General features: G+C 34.0%; 1 long non-coding RNA gene across 1 annotated transcript; it reads right to left on the bottom strand.

Annotated features, from left to right (window-relative positions):
• Positions 1-15,764: 15,764 nt before the first annotated feature.
• On the bottom strand, positions 15,765-16,428 carry LOC121198630. The gene is made up of 3 exons (XR_005896353.1): positions 16,216-16,428; positions 15,996-16,123; positions 15,765-15,905 (listed from the first exon to the last, which is right to left on the bottom strand). It is a non-coding gene; the product is annotated as an uncharacterized LOC121198630 (long non-coding RNA).
• Between the last annotated feature and the right edge of the window lie 1,357 nt (positions 16,429-17,785).

Here is a 17,785-nt window from a genome sequence, read left to right as displayed (position 1 = left end):
AATTTTTGACTTTTTTTGGCCGAAAAAAACGCCTTACTATACTATGACGTTTTTTATGACATTTTGAGGTCAAAAAAATTTTTGACTTTTTTTTTGCCGATTTTGACGCCTTACTATACTATGACGTTTTTTATGACATTTTGAGGTCAAAAAAAATTTGGACTTTTTTTGGCCGAAAAAAACGCCTTACTATACTATGACGTTTTTTATGACATTTTGAGGTCAAAAAAAATTTTGACTTTTTTTGGCCGAAAAAAACGCCTTACTATACTATGACGTTTTTTATGACATTTTGAGGTCAAAAAAATTTTGACTTATTTTGGCCGAAAAAAACGCCTTACTATACTATGACGTTTTTTATGACATTTTGAGGTCAAAAAAAATTTGGACTTTTTTTGGCCGAAAAAAACGCCTTACTATACTATGACGTTTTTTATGACATTTTGAGGTCAAAAAAATTTTTGACTTTTTTTGGCCGAAAAAAACGCCTTACTATACTATGACGTTTTTTATGACATTTTGAGGTCAAAAAAATTTTTGACTTTTTTTTTGCCGATTTTGACGCCTTACTATACTATGACGTTTTTTATGACATTTTGAGGTCAAAAAAAATTTTGACTTTTTTTGGCCGAAAAAAACGCCTTACTATACTATGACGTTTTTTATGACATTTTGAGGTCAAAAAAAATTTGGACTTTTTTTGGCCGAAAAAAACGCCTTACTATACTATGACGTTTTTTATGACATTTTGAGGTCAAAAAAAATTTGGACTTTTTTTGGCCGAAAAAAACGCCTTACTATACTATGACGTTTTTTATGACATTTTGAGGTCAAAAAAAATTTTGACTTATTTTGGCCGAAAAAAACGCCTTACTATACTATGACGTTTTTTATGACATTTTGAGGTCAAAAAAAATTTTGACTTTCTTTTTGCCGATTTTGACGCCTTACTATACTATGACGTTTTTTATGACATTTTGAGGTCAAAAAAATTTTGACTTTTTTTGGCCAATTTTGACGCCTTACTATACTATGACGTTTTTTATGACATTTTGAGGTCAAAAAAATTTTTGACTTTCTTTTTGCCGATTTTGACGCCTTACTATACTATGACGTTTTTTATGACATTTTGAGGTCAAAAAAAATGTTGACTTTTTTTGGCCGAAAAAAACGCCTTACTATACTATGACGTTTTTTATGACATTTTGAGGTCAAAAAAAAATTTGACTGTTTTTGGCCGAAAAAAACGCCTTACTATACTATGACGTTTTTTATGACATTTTGAGGTCAAAAAAATTTTTGACTTTTTTTGGCCGAAAAAAACGCCTTACTATACTATGACGTTTTTTATGACATTTTGAGGTCAAAAAAATTTTTGACTTTTTTTTTGCCGATTTTGACGCCTTACTATACTATGACGTTTTTTATGACATTTTGAGGTAAAAAAAAATTATGACTTTTTTTGGCCGAAAAAAAACGCCTTACTATACTATGACGTTTTTTATGACATTTTGAGGTCAAAAAAAATTTTGACTTTTTTTGGCCGAAAAAAACGCCTTACTATACTATGACGTTTTTTATGACATTTTGAGGTCAAAAAAAAATTTGACTTATTTTGGCCGAAAAAAACGCCTTACTATACTATGACGTTTTTTATGACATTTTGAGGTCAAAAAAAATTTGGACTTTTTTTGGCCGAAAAAAACGCCTTACTATACTATGACGTTTTTTATGACATTTTGAGGTCAAAAAAAATTTTGACTTTTTTTGGCCGATTTTGACGCCTTACTATACTATGACGTTTTTTATGACATTTTGAGGTCAAAAAAAATTATGACTTTTTTTGGCCGAAAAAAAACGCCTTACTATACTATGACGTTTTTTATGACATTTTGAGGTCAAAAAAAATGTTGACTTTTTTTGGCCGAAAAAAACGCCTTACTATACTATGACGTTTTTTATGACATTTTGAGGTCAAAAAAAAATTTGACTGTTTTTGGCCGAAAAAAACGCCTTACTATACTATGACGTTTTTTATGACATTTTGAGGTCAAAAAAATTTTTGACTTTTTTTGGCCGAAAAAAACGCCTTACTATACTATGACGTTTTTTATGACATTTTGAGGTCAAAAAAATTTTGACTTTCTTTTTGCCGATTTTGACGCCTTACTATACTATGACGTTTTTTATGACATTTTGAGGTCAAAAAAAATTTTGACTTTTTTTGGCCGAAAAAAACGCCTTACTATACTATGACGTTTTTTATGACATTTTGAGGTCAAAAAAATTTTGACTTTTTTTGGCCAATTTTGACGCCTTACTATACTATGACGTTTTTTATGACATTTTGAGGTAAAAAAAAATGTTGACTTTTTTTGGCCAAAAAAAACGCCTTACTATACTATGACGTTTTTTATGACATTTTGAGGTCAAAAAAAATTTGGACTTTTTTTGGCCGAAAAAAACGCCTTACTATACTATGACGTTTTTTATGACATTTTGAGGTCAAAAAAAATTTGGACTTTTTTTGGCCGAAAAAAACGCCTTACTATACTATGACGTTTTTTATGACATTTTGAGGTAAAAAAAATGTTGACTTTTTTTGGCCGAAAAAAACGCCTTACTATACTATGACGTTTTTTATGACATTTTGAGGTCAAAAAAAATGTTGACTTTTTTTGGCCGAAAAAAACGCCTTACTATACTATGACGTTTTTTATGACATTTTGAGGTCAAAAAAAATTTTGACTTTTTTTGGCCGAAAAAAACGCCTTACTATACTATGACGTTTTTTATGACATTTTGAGGTCAAAAAAAATTTTGACTTTTTTTGGCCGAAAAAAACGCCTTACTATACTATGACGTTTTTTATGACATTTTGAGGTCAAAAAAAATTTGGACTTTTTTTGGCCGAAAAAAACGCCTTACTATACTATGACGTTTTTTATGACATTTTGAGGTCAAAAAAAATTTTGACTTATTTTGGCCGAAAAAAACGCCTTACTATACTATGACGTTTTTTATGACATTTTGAGGTCAAAAAAAATTTTGACTTTTTTTAGCCGAAAAAAACGCCTTACTATACTATGACGTTTTTTATGACATTTTGAGGTCAAAAAAATTTTTGACTTTCTTTTTGCCGATTTTGACGCCTTACTATACTATGACGTTTTTTATGACATTTTGAGGTCAAAAAAAATGTTGACTTTTTTTGGCCGAAAAAAACGCCTTACTATACTATGACGTTTTTTATGACATTTTGAGGTCAAAAAAAATTTTGACTTTTTTTGGCCGATTTTGACGCCTTACTATACTATGACGTTTTTTATGACATTTTGAGGTCAAAAAAAATTATGACTTTTTTTGGCCGAAAAAAAAAACGCCTTACTATACTATGACGTTTTTTATGACATTTTGAGGTCAAAAAAAATGTTGACTTTTTTTGGCCGAAAAAAACGCCTTACTATACTATGACGTTTTTTATGACATTTTGAGGTCAAAAAAAAATTGTTGACTGTTTTTGGCCGAAAAAAACGCCTTACTATACTATGACGTTTTTTATGACATTTTGAGGTCAAAAAAATTTTTGACTTTTTTTGGCCGAAAAAAACGCCTTACTATACTATGACGTTTTTTATGACATTTTGAGGTCAAAAAAAATTTGGACTTTTTTTGGCCGAAAAAAACGCCTTACTATACTATGACGTTTTTTATGACATTTTGAGGTCAAAAAAATTTTTGACTTTTTTTGGCCGAAAAAAACGCCTTACTATACTATGACGTTTTTTATGACATTTTGAGGTCAAAAAAATTTTTGACTTTTTTTGGCCGAAAAAAACGCCTTACTATACTATGACGTTTTTTATGACATTTTGAGGTCAAAAAAAATTTTGACTTTTTTTGGCCGAAAAAAACGCCTTACTATACTATGACGTTTTTTATGACATTTTGAGGTCAAAAAAAATTTTGACTTTTTTTGGCCGAAAAAAACGCCTTACTATACTATGACGTTTTTTATGACATTTTGAGGTCAAAAAAAATTTTGACTTATTTTGGCCGAAAAAAACGCCTTACTATACTATGACGTTTTTTATGACATTTTGAGGTCAAAAAAAATTTTGACTTTTTTTGGCCGATTTTGACGCCTTACTATACTATGACGTTTTTTATGACATTTTGAGGTCAAAAAAAATTTGGACTTTTTTTGGCCGAAAAAAACGCCTTACTATACTATGACGTTTTTTATGACATTTTGAGGTCAAAAAAATTTTTGACTTTTTTTGGCCGAAAAAAACGCCTTACTATACTATGACGTTTTTTATGACATTTTGAGGTCAAAAAAATTTTTGACTTTTTTTGGCCGAAAAAAACGCCTTACTATACTATGACGTTTTTTATGACATTTTGAGGTCAAAAAAAATTTGGACTTTTTTTGGCCGAAAAAAACGCCTTACTATACTATGACGTTTTTTATGACATTTTGAGGTCAAAAAAAATTTGGACTTTTTTTGGCCGAAAAAAACGCCTTACTATACTATGACGTTTTTTATGACATTTTGAGGTCAAAAAAAATTTTGACTTATTTTGGCCGAAAAAAACGCCTTACTATACTATGACGTTTTTTATGACATTTTGAGGTCAAAAAAAATTTTGACTTTTTTTGGCCGAAAAAAACGCCTTACTATACTATGACGTTTTTTATGACATTTTGAGGTCAAAAAAAATTTTGACTTTTTTTGGCCAATTTTGACGCCTTACTATACTATGACGTTTTTTATGACATTTTGAGGTCAAAAAAATTTTGACTTTTTTTGGCCAATTTTGACGCCTTACTATACTATGACGTTTTTTATGACATTTTGAGGTAAAAAAAAATGTTGACTTTTTTTGGCCAAAAAAAACGCCTTACTATACTATGACGTTTTTTATGACATTTTGAGGTCAAAAAAAATTTTGACTTTTTTTGGCCGAAAAAAACGCCTTACTATACTATGACCTTTTTTATGACATTTTGAGGTCAAAAAAAATTTGGACTTTTTTTGGCCGAAAAAAACGCCTTACTATACTATGACGTTTTTTATGACATTTTGAGGTCAAAAAAATTTTTGACTTTCTTTTTGCCGATTTTGACGCCTTACTATACTATGACGTTTTTTATGACATTTTGAGGTCAAAAAAAATGTTGACTTTTTTTGGCCGAAAAAAACGCCTTACTATACTATGACGTTTTTTATGACATTTTGAGGTCAAAAAAAATTTTGACTTTTTTTGGCCAATTTTGACGCCTTACTATACTATGACGTTTTTTATGACATTTTGAGGTCAAAAAAATTTTGACTTTTTTTGGCCAATTTTGACGCCTTACTATACTATGACGTTTTTTATGACATTTTGAGGTCAAAAAAATTTTTGACTTTCTTTTTGCCGATTTTGACGCCTTACTATACTATGACGTTTTTTATGACATTTTGAGGTCAAAAAAAATGTTGACTTTTTTTGGCCGAAAAAAACGCCTTACTATACTATGACGTTTTTTATGACATTTTGAGGTCAAAAAAAATTTTGACTTTTTTTGGCCAATTTTGACGCCTTACTATACTATGACGTTTTTTATGACATTTTGAGGTCAAAAAAATTTTGACTTTTTTTGGCCAATTTTGACGCCTTACTATACTATGACGTTTTTTATGACATTTTGAGGTAAAAAAAAATGTTGACTTTTTTTGGCCGAAAAAAACGCCTTACTATACTATGACGTTTTTTATGACATTTTGAGGTCAAAAAAAATTTGGACTTTTTTTGGCCGAAAAAAACGCCTTACTATACTATGACCTTTTTTATGACATTTTGAGGTCAAAAAAAATTTGGACTTTTTTTGGCCGAAAAAAACGCCTTACTATACTATGACGTTTTTTATGACATTTTGAGGTCAAAAAAATTTTTGACTTTTTTTGGCCGAAAAAAACGCCTTACTATACTATGACGTTTTTTATGACATTTTGAGGTCAAAAAAAATTTGGACTTTTTTTTTGCCGATTTTGACGCCTTACTATACTATGACGTTTTTTATGACATTTTGAGGTCAAAAAAAATTATGACTTTTTTTGGCCGAAAAAAAACGCCTTACTATACTATGACGTTTTTTATGACATTTTGAGGTCAAAAAAATTTTTGACTTTTTTTGGCCGAAAAAAACGCCTTACTATACTATGACGTTTTTTATGACATTTTGAGGTCAAAAAAAATTTGGACTTTTTTTTTGCCGATTTTGACGCCTTACTATACTATGACGTTTTTTATGACATTTTGAGGTCAAAAAAAATTATGACTTTTTTTGGCCGAAAAAAAACGCCTTACTATACTATGACGTTTTTTATGACATTTTGAGGTCAAAAAATTTTTTGACTTTTTTTGGCCGAAAAAAACGCCTTACTATACTATGACGTTTTTTATGACATTTTGAGGTCAAAAAAATTTTTGACTTTTTTTGGCCGAAAAAAACGCCTTACTATACTATGACGTTTTTTATGACATTTTGAGGTCAAAAAAATTTTTGACTTTTTTTTTGCCGATTTTGACGCCTTACTATACTATGACGTTTTTTATGACATTTTGAGGTCAAAAAAATTTTTGACTTTTTTTGGCCGAAAAAAACGCCTTACTATACTATGACGTTTTTTATGACATTTTGAGGTCAAAAAAAATTTTGACTTTTTTTGGCCAATTTTGACGCCTTACTATACTATGACGTTTTTTATGACATTTTGAGGTCAAAAAAAATTTGGACTTTTTTTGGCCGAAAAAAACGCCTTACTATACTATGACGTTTTTTATGACATTTTGAGGTCAAAAAAAATTTAGACTTTCTTTTTGCCGATTTTGACGCCTTACTATACTATGACGTTTTTTATGACATTTTGAGGTCAAAAAAATTTTTGACTTTTTTTGGCCAATTTTGACGCCTTACTATACTATGACGTTTTTTATGACATTTTGAGGTCAAAAAAAATGTTGACTTTTTTTGGCCGAAAAAAACGCCTTACTATACTATGACGTTTTTTATGACATTTTGAGGTCAAAAAAAATTTGGACTTTTTTTGGCCGAAAAAAACGCCTTACTATACTATGACGTTTTTTATGACATTTTGAGGTCAAAAAAAATTTGGACTTTTTTTGGCCGAAAAAAACGCCTTACTATACTATGACGTTTTTTATGACATTTTGAGGTCAAAAAAAATTTGGACTTTTTTTGGCCGAAAAAAACGCCTTACTATACTATGACGTTTTTTATGACATTTTGAGGTCAAAAAAAATGTTGACTTTTTTTGGCCGATTTTGACGCCTTACTATACTATGACGTTTTTTATGACATTTTGAGGTCAAAAAAAATTTTGACTTTTTTTGGCCGATTTTGACGCCTTACTATACTATGACGTTTTTTTATGACATTTTGAGGTCAAAAAAATTTTTTGACTTTTTTTGGCCGAAAAAAACGCCTTACTATACTATGACGTTTTTTATGACATTGTGAGGTCAAAAAAAATTTGGACTTTTTTTGGCCGATTTTGACGCCTTACTATACTATGACGTTTTTTATGACATTTTGAGGTCAAAAAAAATGTTGACTTTTTTTGGCCGAAAAAAACGCCTTACTATACTATGACGTTTTTTATGACATTTTGAGGTCAAAAAAATTTTGACTTATTTTGGCCGAAAAAAACGCCTTACTATACTATGACGTTTTTTATGACATTTTGAGGTCAAAAAAAATTTTGACTTTTTTTGGCCGAAAAAAACGCCTTACTATACTATGACGTTTTTTATGACATTTTGAGGTCAAAAAAATTTTGACTTATTTTGGCCGAAAAAAACGCCTTACTATACTATGACGTTTTTTATGACATTTTGAGGTCAAAAAAAATTTTGACTTTTTTTGGCCGAAAAAAACGCCTTACTATACTATGACGTTTTTTATGACATTTTGAGGTCAAAAAAAATTTTTACTTTTTTTGGCCGAAAAAAACGCCTTACTATACTATGACGTTTTTTATGACATTTTGAGGTAAAAAAAAAATTTGACTTTTTTTGGCCAAAAAAAACGCCTCACTATACTATGACGTTTTTTATGACATTTTGAGGTCAAAAAAAAAATTGACTTTTTTTGGCCGAAAAAAACGCCTTACTATACTATGACGTTTTTTATGACATTTTGAGGTCAAAAAAAATGTTGACTTTTTTTGGCCGATTTTGACGCCTTACTATACTATGACGTTTTTTATGACATTTTGAGGTCAAAAAAAATTTTGACTTTTTTTGGCCGATTTTGACGCCTTACTATACTATGACGTTTTTTATGACATTTTGAGGTAAAAAAAAATTTTGACTTTTTTTGGCCGAAAAAAACGCCTTACTATACTATGACGTTTTTTATGACATTTTGAGGTCAAAAAAAATTTTTACTTTTTTTGGCCGAAAAAAACGCCTTACTATACTATGACGTTTTTTATGACATTTTGAGGTAAAAAAAAAATTTGACTTTTTTTGGCCGAAAAAAACGCCTTACTATACTATGACGTTTTTTATGACATTTTGAGGTCAAAAAAATTTTTGACTCTTTTTGGCCGAAAAAAACGCCTTACTATACTATGACGTTTTTTATGACATTTTGAGGTCAAAAAAAATTTGGACTTTTTTTGGCCGAAAAAAACGCCTTACTATACTATGATGTTTTTTATGACATTTTGAGGTCAAAATTTTTTTTGACTTTTTTTGGCCGATTTTGACGCCTTACTATACTATGACGTTTTTTATGACATTTTGAGGTCAAAAAATTTTTTGACTTTTTTTGGCCGAAAAAAACGCCTTACTATACTATGACGTTTTTTATGACATTTTGAGGTAAAAAAAAAATTTGACTTTTTTTGGCCAAAAAAAACGCCTCACTATACTATGACGTTTTTTATGACATTTTGAGGTCAAAAAAAAAATTGACTTTTTTTGGCCGAAAAAAACGCCTTACTATACTATGACGTTTTTTATGACATTTTGAGGTCAAAAAAAATTTTGACTTTTTTTGGCCGATTTTGACGCCTTACTATACTATGACGTTTTTTATGACATTTTGAGGTCAAAAAAAATTTTGACTTTTTTTGGCCGATTTTGACGCCTTACTATACTATGATGTTTTTTATGACATTTTGAGGTAAAAAAAAATTTTGACTTTTTTTGGCCGAAAAAAACGCCTTACTATACTATGACGTTTTTTATGACATTTTGAGGTCAAAAAAATTTTTGACTTTTTTTGGCCGATTTTGACGCCTTACTATACTATGACGTTTTTTATGACATTTTGAGGTCAAAAAAATGTTTGACTCTTTTTGGCCGAAAAAAACGCCTTACTATACTATGACGTTTTTTATGACATTTTGAGGTCAAAAAAATTTTTGACTTTTTTTGGCCGATTTTGACGCCTTACTATACTATGACGTTTTTTATGACATTTTGAGGTCAAAAAAATTTTTGACTCTTTTTGGCCGAAAAAAACGCCTTACTATACTATGACGTTTTTTATGACATTTTGAGGTCAAAAAAAATGTTGACTTTTTTTGGCCGAAAAAAACGCCTTACTATACTATGACGTTTTTTATGACATTTTGAGGTCAAAAAAAATTTGGACTTTTTTTGGCCGATTTTGACGCCTTACTATACTATGACGTTTTTTATGACATTTTGAGGTCAAAAATTTTTTTGACTTTTTTTGGCCGATTTTGACGCCTTACTATACTATGACGTTTTTTATGACATTTTGAGGTCAAAAAAAATTTTGACTTTTTTTGGCCGAAAAAAACGCCTTACTATACTATGACGTTTTTTATGACATTTTGAGATCAAAAAAATTTTTGACTTTTTTTTTGCCGATTTTGACGCCTTACTATACTATGATGTTTTTTATGACATTTTGAGGTCAAAAAAATTTTTGACTTTTTTTGGCCGAAAAAAACGCCTTACTATACTATGATGTTTTTTATGACATTTTGAGGTCAAAAAAATTTTTGACTTTTTTTGGCCGAAAAAAACGCCTTACTATACTATGACGTTTTTTATGACATTTTGAGGTCAAAAAAAATTTTGACTTTTTTTGGCCGAAAAAAACGCCTTACTATACTATGATGTTTTTTATGACATTTTGAGGTCAAAATTTTTTTTGACTTTTTTTGGCCGATTTTGACGCCTTACTATACTATGACGTTTTTTATGACATTTTGAGGTCAAAAAAAATGTTGACTTTTTTTGGCCGAAAAAAACGCCTTACTATACTATGACGTTTTTTATGACATTTTGAGGTCAAAAAAAATTTGGACTTTTTTTGGCCGAAAAAAACGCCTTACTATACTATAACGTTTTTTATGACATTTTGAGGTCAAAAAAAATTTTGACCTTGTTTAGCCGATTTTGACGCCTTACTATACTATGACGTTTTTTATGACATTTTGAGGTCAAAAATTTTTTTGACTTTTTTTGGCCGATTTTGACGCCTTACTATACTATGACGTTTTTTATGACATTTTGAGGTCAAAAAAAATGTTGACTTTTTTTGGCCGAAAAAAACGCCTTACTATACTATGACGTTTTTTATGACATTTTGAGGTCAAAAAAAATTTTGACTTTTTTTGGCCAATTTTGACGCCTTACTATACTATGACGTTTTTTATGACATTTTGAGGTCAAAAAAAATTTTGACTTTTTTTGGCCGAAAAAAACGCCTTACTATACTATGACGTTTTTTATGACATTTTGAGATCAAAAAAATTTTTGACTTTTTTTTTGCCGATTTTGACGCCTTACTATACTATGACGTTTTTTATGACATTTTGAGGTCAAAAAAATTTTTGACTTTTTTTGGCCGAAAAAAACGCCTTACTATACTATGATGTTTTTTATGACATTTTGAGGTCAAAAAAAATTTGGACTTTTTTTGGCCGAAAAAAACGCCTTACTATACTATGACGTTTTTTATGACATTTTGAGGTCAAAAAAAATTTTGACTTTTTTTGGCCGAAAAAAACGCCTTACTATACTATGACGTTTTTTATGACATTTTGAGGTCAAAAAAATTTTGACTTATTTTGGCCGAAAAAAACGCCTTACTATACTATGTCGTTTTTTATGACATTTTGAGGTCAAAAAAATTTTTGACTTTTTTTGGCCGAAAAAAACGCCTTACTATGACGTTTTTTATGACATTTTGAGGTCAAAAAATTTTTTGACTTTTTTTGGCCGATTTTGACGCCTTACTATACTATGACGTTTTTTATGACATTTTGAGGTCAAAAAAATTTTTGACTTTTTTTGGCCGATTTTGACGCCTTACTATACTATGACGTTTTTTATGACATTTTGAGGTCAAAAAAAATGTTGACTTTTTTTGGCCGATTTTGACGCCTTACTATACTATGACGTTTTTTATGACATTTTGAGGTCAAAAAAAATTTTGACTTTTTTTGGCCGAAAAAAACGCCTTACTATACTATGATGTTTTTTATGACATTTTGAGGTCAAAAATTTTTTTGACTTTTTTTGGCCGATTTTGACGCCTTACTATACTATGACGTTTTTTATGACATTTTGAGGTCAAAAAAAATGTTGACTTTTTTTGGCCGAAAAAAACGCCTTACTATACTATGACGTTTTTTATGACATTTTGAGGTCAAAAAAAATTTGGACTTTTTTTGGCCGAAAAAAACGCCTTACTATACTATAACGTTTTTTATGACATTTTGAGGTCAAAAAAAATTTTGACCTTGTTTAGCCGATTTTGACGCCTTACTATACTATGACGTTTTTTATGACATTTTGAGGTCAAAAAAAATTTTGACTTTTTTTGGCCGAAAAAAACGCCTTACTATACTATGACGTTTTTTATGACATTTTGAGGTCAAAAATTTGTTTGACTTTTTTTGGCCGATTTTGACGCCTTACTATACTATGACGTTTTTTATGACATTTTGAGGTCAAAAAAAATTTTGACTTTTTTTTGGCCGATTTTGACGCCTTACTATACTATGACCATTTTATGACAATTTTTTGCCTATTTTCAAGCCTTACAATACTATGACGAATGTTTAAACCACATACACACTGCTACAAGATTAATCAATTCAAAAGACCATTTGACCCATTTAAACAGGGGGTACGTTTCCATCAGTGAAAGTCCACTATACTGTTGATGTGTAATTGCGTACATCAGCCCACGCAGTGCCACACAAGACCAAATGAGTGTTATGGAGAGTGACACTTTGACTTTGAGTATGGGGTCCAGATGCCATAGATGCCAGAGTGTACAGTTTTCAGTTGTAAATTGTTGTTGTAAACACTTTGTACATGTAGACCTGTATGGTGACTCAAGTAATCTCTTTTCTTTTTTCCTTTTCTTTTTCTTGCCCCTATTTGGAACATGTCACGGTTGAGACAAAAAGGACAACGTAAACACAAATCCACTTTATTGCAACAACAACAATAATCATTGGTTTGGTCTGTTTAAACAAATGAAAAAAGAATAGAGTTTTTAAAACCCTACCAAGTCTAAGTGGTACATCTAACACCTCACAGTTTAAAGCCTAAGAATCTGGCATCCACACAGCACCGCCTACCCTGTTTCATCTCCATATAAACTACACGCTGGCAGTCCTCACAGATGACTTTGAACAAAAGTCCTATACCTAAGGTTGAAATGTTAACCTAAAGTGTGGAGTCATTCACCAAGATTAAACACATCGGTCTTGGCACAGCCTCAAAATCAGTTCGTACATTGCAAAATAAACACAGCCAACAAGTAGACAACTGCCATTGGGTACAAATCAAGCCTTTAATTTGCAAACACCCTCCACAACCCCAGATGCAATTCTTTCTCTTCATTGCCCAGGACACACACCAACTGCCTCTGACCTAACGCTTCCTGAACTGAAAACAGAAACAGAGACAGTGAGACACAAATGAACCCTTACATGTAAAAAAAACAAAAGACGATGTTGACCAACATGCCTACTCTTACCTTGTCTCTCGTGGTCCTCTTGATCAGCTGCTCCATCCTGCACAATGCACAAAGAAACTAAACATGAGCCACAGGAAGAAAGAAAAAGTCTAACCTTGCATTTTTAAACATTTTGCAAAACCTTCAGATGTAGCAAGAGGCCTACCTGAGCTCCACTTTGGCATGAAGGTCATGGAGGAGGTCACAGTCAATCTTCATCAACCTGCTAAACACAGCCACACACAGACTCACACCTACAAGTCCAAGTGCAGCACCTAAACACCTAGCCACACAGCTCCATCAACAACATACAACTATTGACAGCCTCTACATCAAGAGCCAACTACATCTAACACACACACTAAACCTACACTTACAAATAACCACAACTAAGCCTGACAACACTCAGCTACACACTTCAGCCAGCACTTCCAACATTATCTGCCCATAGGCTTCCACATATACACAGTTATGTCTGGATCACAACTGCATATATGCTTCCACCTACAGACAACACTGACACAACCATAAACACTCTAAACCTAGACCGACCCCAATGCTTTTCACACACACTGAATCCATCCACAACTAAGCCTTGACAATACTCAGCCAGACCCAAACTCCATTGCACCTGGATACAGAACAAAGCCCATCTAAACAGAGTTGAAGACAAGCCTGCACTTCCAACGCTCACATGCTCAGACACACAGACAGACAGACATTAATGCATGCATATGTGTAGAAACACTAAGCAATGTTACCAACAGGCAACGTCTCACCTGGTCTCTCATGGCCCTCCAAATAAGCTCTACAATCCTGCAAGAGAAACACAAATAGAAAGCATCAGCACACAAACCACCTTTGAAATGGCCCTTGATTTCTTTTTTTTTTAATCCACTTACCACCGAGGCCTCTGACAACACACATGTCCCTCACTCCCACATGATGGCGCTCTATCCTCACCAGCAGCACCTTCACTGGCTCCACCCCACATACACCTACAACACTCACAAACACACACAAAGTGTAAAATAAGTGCACGCATAAGTGTAGAAAGACTACAATGTGGCTTTTGCTCACCTGGTCTCAAATAGTCCTCTCACTCAGCTCCTCCCACCAGCTGAAAAACACAAACACTTTGGTTTTGGATACTAATCAAGTCAGTGGTTGAACTTGTAATATTTTGCTTCACTTCCAGCTGCAGCAGGGGCCTTACCTGAGCTCCACATTGCCCATGGCCTCAAAGGTGGATCGCCATTCAGCCAGAAGCAGTCGCATCCAGAGAGAAACAAGAAGACATTAATGCATGCATAAATTTTATTCTACATCAAGCACCAACTATGACTCACACACACTAAACCCACACTGACCCCAGTGCCATCCATATAGTGACAAATACCCACAACTAAGCCTGACAATACTAAACACAATACAGCCTGTGCTTCCAACACTACCTGCTGATGGGCGTCCGCACATATACAGTTGTGTCCGGATCACAACTGCCGAATGTGTTTCCACATACTGATGCACTGATGCAACAGCCTAGAAATAGCAAATGCAGACTCTAAACCTAGTTGGAACCCAGTGCCCCCCCCAGAACTGATCTAAGCCCCATCTAAAGTGCATTAAAGACAAAAGCAGGCACTTCCTTCTTTCTGATTTTAATAGACACATTCTCACACTCAGACATGGATACATGCACGCGTACTGGGCAATACTGGCTAACATGCATCTTCTCATGGTCCTCTTGAGTAGCCCCTCCAATCTGCACAACTAGTGATGTTATGCTGGACACAGTATCCATCTTTTGAAGCAGAAGCATTGAGACAGTGGTTCCAGCCCTGCTTCAGCAGACCTACAGTCACCTGACCACTGTGATTGGTGAGTCCTTGAGGTTTTTTCCCCCAGGTCTTCCACTCAGATGTAGTACACACACGGTTGCTGGGGAGTGTGCACAAATGAATCCTTCACTGTAGAAACATGGAGCAGTATTGGCAACGTGCATTCTCGTGATTCTCTGGATCAGCAGCTCCTCCATCCTGCACAACACAAAGAAACACAGTCTACATTAGTCACAGGTACTAGGCAAGTCAAACTCTGGAAGTTAAAACATCTTACAAGTCAACATGCAGCAAGGGGCCTACCTGGGCTTATATGCTTTCTCTTACCCTCTGATGATCCTCTGGAGCAGCTCATCCTTCCTGCAGAGAAGGAACCCACACACAGGCTTTGGATATTAAACCTGGAAATTTGAACATTCAGCAACACTTCAAGGTGCAGCTGAGGGCTTACCTAGGACCCACAGTGGCCATGGCCTCATCCACCCTGCTGAACACACACCCTACACACTACCTACAGACCCCAGGGCCATCCACACCAACAACTACCCACAATTAAGCCTGACAACACGACATGCAACTCAACCCATGCTGCCAAAACCATCTGCCAATAGGCTTCCACATATACACAGTTGTGTCCGGATCACAACTGCATATATGCTTCCACATACCAACACTGACGAAACGGCCCAGCAATAGCAAACGCGGGCTCCAAATCTACGCAGGCCCAAGCGCCTTCCACACACTGAATCCATCCACAACTAAGCCTTGCCAACACTTGGCCAGTCCCAAACTCCAAAGCAGCTATATTGGTTACAAAGCCCATCTCAACCGAGCTAAAGACACAAGCCTGCACCTCCAAAACTCAGATCTCTCCCTCTCCTTCCCTCCCTCTCCCTCCCTTGCCCCCTCTCTTGGCCTCCCTCTCCATCACTCTCTCTCACACCCACACTTAAGTGTAGAGCCGATGAGCGAAGCCAATCGCGGTGCATTCTCCCAAATGGTCTCGGCTACTCCCCTGAATCCCTTCGACCATCCTGCGGAAACCCGGCACATAATCAAGCATGTTAGCCTCTGGTCACAAATCAGCTCAAGCTTTGCATTTAAATGTTCTGCGTGGGCCTTACCTGACGTCCACGTCGGTTATTTTTCCTCTGGATTGCTCCGGACACGTGAACCGCCTGTCTCGGGCTCACGCCGAAGTTCCAGCCCCTCTATGCCTGAATCGTCTCTCTGCTCTCAGCCATAGCTTTCACTGTACACCAGAAAGTACAATGACAACCCGTTAAACATGAACACACAGGCTTCCTCTGTCTACAGGTAATGACTTCAGTTCAATCCACTTACCAGAAAAAGAGCTTGGACAAAGCAGAACGTTACCGACGTATCCCATATTCCACGGGAGACTCGAGCCGGCCTCACCCCGACGTCTTATAAGCCGCACCTAACATAAAAATTTGCCCTGCATGGGCAACAGGTGCGACTGATTTTTGGCGCGGCTCAAACTGGACTCTGATTGGACGGGACCAGTGGGTGAAGTGGTAGGAGGGACCTGCGGTGACTGCCCTCATAAAGCAGCAGTAACATCTGAATGAGGGTCCAACACAGAACAGGCATTTGAAATGATCACAAATGATCACAAATTGCCAGGGGTTCACTTTCAGTCTGACTCCATGGCTTTATGCATTAAAGACTTCAATCAGAATCAGTTCTATTGGCCAAATTTATGGATACAAACAAGGAATTTGACTTTCTTTTTGACGGTTTTCCTTTGGTCTCAGGCACTACAGAGCAACAACACAACCAACAGAACAACTTTTTTTTTTCCACAAATACCAATAGTGCAATGGTGCAATGGGTCAGTATCTGGATAATGCAAACTATATACATATATATATGTCATATAAGGTGTGTTCAAAAGCAAACCAGTGAATCTGCTGTTAACTGTCTTCCAACATGGCCATTATAACCATGTTACAATATGAAGTTCCCTACTTCAAATGGGCCACAGTGAATTTCTTTCAAAGGTGTATCACCTGTGGCCTTCCCATCACAATTACTCAGCAAAATCTCCAATTTTGTTTTTCTTCCACACATACACACAGAGTGAGCTCTCAGTAGGACAAGCTCACTTGATTTCACTTTTATTATCAGTCTTTTTGCCTCTGTTCTCCACACACAGTAGTTTTAATTTTTAAATAAATATTGTGTTTGAGTATGCATAGTATGTGTGAGCACATTTAGCTTACTTTAGTACACTTTACTGACTGTATATAATATATGTTTTTATATTGCAAATAAAGTATTCATGTTAAAATCACAGTTCCACTTGCGTCCGTTGTGCGATCAGATATAAGTCCTCTCCAAACCAAGCTCCCAGGCTGAATTTCAACCCCAGCCTGCCCCGGTTAAGACAGTGTTTATTTCTCATTATAACATTTAAATATTCATTGTGTCACATCTTTTATTCCTTTTATTCCTTGTCTCACATCTTTGAATCCTTAGGCAAAGACTAAATTTTATTCAGTAACTGATTTCACTTTAATTTGGGTCCGCAAGATTGAAGTTAACATTTAAAACTGAAACACGTTTGCCAATGGAGAACTGTAAATGCTTTCCCCAGACATACCTATATACATCCTCATAATTTTATATAACATCTACACAGTTTTAAATTATTAAAGGATCAATAAATAGATTTTGAATACCTATTTCCACACTATTTGACAAATGGAAAAGCTTCAAATGCATGTGGCTGCAACTGTTTTTGTTTTTTTTTCACCCCCAAAAAGTCTTCAAACCTGTTAATTAAATGTTTTTTGCAGTTTTGCTCTGCCATGCAGAAATGTTTAGCTCAGCACGTGCGGTTCCGGCTCACTCCGCTGTCCGTGGTGCTGAGAGAATACAACGGTCTCAT

This window comes from Toxotes jaculatrix, chromosome 18 (assembly GCF_017976425.1).
Source record: "Toxotes jaculatrix isolate fToxJac2 chromosome 18, fToxJac2.pri, whole genome shotgun sequence".
Taxonomy (NCBI): domain Eukaryota; kingdom Metazoa; phylum Chordata; class Actinopteri; family Toxotidae; genus Toxotes; species Toxotes jaculatrix.
The sequence above is the reverse complement of the archived record's forward strand: the minus strand, read 5'-3'. Positions and strand labels throughout refer to the sequence as shown.